This window comes from Tamandua tetradactyla, chromosome X (genome assembly GCF_023851605.1).
Source record: "Tamandua tetradactyla isolate mTamTet1 chromosome X, mTamTet1.pri, whole genome shotgun sequence".
Classification (NCBI taxonomy): Eukaryota; Metazoa; Chordata; class Mammalia; order Pilosa; family Myrmecophagidae; genus Tamandua; species Tamandua tetradactyla.
In genome coordinates this window covers 163,330,088-163,332,042 of record NC_135353.1, presented here as the reverse complement: position 1 = coordinate 163,332,042, position 1,955 = coordinate 163,330,088, and the positions used below count along the sequence as shown (strand labels likewise).

Sequence of the window (1,955 nt, the reverse complement as noted above, 5' to 3'; positions counted from 1 at the left end):
TATAATAAACTACCAAACCTCTTTTTAATCCATGTACTTCTACAAGCCTTCTCTGTTTAGCAGCACATGCTATACAAGTAGATACATATTGGTATTTTATCATTAGAATGATAAATCTCATGTCAAAACTATGCATTTCACCCACACTTATATAAGTTTTATTTCCAACTTAAGACCTTTCCAGTGGTACATGTTAGAAAGCTTTGCAAGAGTTTTTGATCAACATATTACACAAAAAAGAATCTTGATTTTTAAACGAAACTTTTTAGTACTGTGGCATGATAGGTTTAACAGTTGAAGCATAAATATAGTAATTACATTGTACTGTTCAAACTAATTCACAGCTTTAGGAAAATGATTGATTTTAAATATATAACCAATATGAGATTGTATAGTCATGAGCAGTTTAAATACTAGAAAACAATAAATGAATAAATAAGACGATTTTTTCAGCAATGGCCATTTATTGTTTTGCTTTAGGAACCTGGAAGAAATTGTCTTCTTTGAGTTTCACGTGTTCTGGTAATTCTAGTTGTTTCTTAGCTTCCGCAATGTCACCTTGAATTGCTGAAATAAGTGACTCTAAAGAATCAAAGTTCTTTTCTGGTCTGAGGTAGCCGACAATGGCCACGTTGAGTATTTCCCCGTAGAAGTCCTCCTGGAAGGCATGCATGATGTGAGTTTCCATGGACTTTTTCCTATTCTTGTAGTACGGGTTCCATCCTATGCTCACCACCATCTTGTGGACATCTCCACTTCCAACACTGGCCCAACCATAATAAATGCCAGTGGAGAGATCAGCCGGAAGGTTATCCACCACTTCTTCAGGGAAGTTAGCAGTGGGGATGCCCAGCTGCTTGGAGCCGCGCCGGAAGCCCGCCACCACCTGGCCGCGGCAGAAGTAGGGCAGGGGCCTCAGGACGTCACCCGCTTGCGGCGCAGGGTCCGGCCCAGTCCGCGCATCCGCGTCCGGCGGGGTCGCCATCTAGGCGGTGCCGGGACCAACCCGACCAACCGGAGGACCCGGGAGGGATCTCGGCCTGCGGGGAGGGCGCACAACGGGACCGGTGGCCCCGACGACAAGACGGGGCGGCTCGCCCACGCGGCTGGCCCAACGGAAGCTACGGGCGGACAAAGGGTGATTGTGGACTAAGTACTGCATCACCGGGGAGCTGGTCAGAAGAGCAAAAGCTCGGCGCCCCTCCCCCCACCTAGGGATCCAGATTTGCATTTTAACAGGCGACTCCGGTGCCTATCAAATGTCCCAAAGCACTGCTCTAGGGAACAGATATGGACAAAGGTGAAGAAATTATTGTAAATCTCATCTTCTGATAGAAAGAAGGCATTTGTGTGATTTTTTTTGCCAAGTTTTAATTCTTTGTTTTATCTGTATTTTGTATTATTCTCCTTTGTCACTTAAGAGAGAAAGTTGCCATTTGTTGAGAGAAAGGAGAAGGTAGAGACCCACTGGTGCTAAAGAATGCTATATAACCCTAGGGAATAGGCAGTAAAATATGCTTTGTGCTAATGAAAGCTCAAAGGCTCTAAAGGATGGCAGCTAATTAATTCTACTTAAGTCTTGAGAACCAGCATTAGGTTGGTTCAGCAGCCATTGTCAGTGATTGAAGATGCCTGTGAACTCTGGGATGCTGAGGAGTTGGGGTTAACAGATCTGGGGTACAGCTGAAAGGAGTCAGCATAGAGTCAGGTCCACCAGTGGGGAGAAACTGGTTGTCAGGGTTGAACTAGAGATCTGCAGTGAGTGGCTTGGAGTGGAACCCCGGTTAGGGCAGGGTTGAAGAATTTGCAAAGAGAAAAGCTTGAAATCAAGAGAAAGAGGTATGTTAGCATAGGAAAGAGCGAAGTGAAAAGATCAAAAGCCCAAAGCAATGTTCAAGAACTAGAAGTTCCCTGGGAGCTTAATGAGGTAGGAAAAAAGTAAAGTAGGAGATATG

General features: G+C 44.7%; 1 pseudogene; it reads right to left on the bottom strand.

Moving 5' to 3' along the window:
• Positions 1 to 449: 449 nt before the first annotated feature.
• LOC143670767 (riboflavin kinase pseudogene) lies at positions 450 to 1,094 on the bottom strand (annotated as a pseudogene).
• Between the last annotated feature and the right edge of the window lie 861 nt (positions 1,095 to 1,955).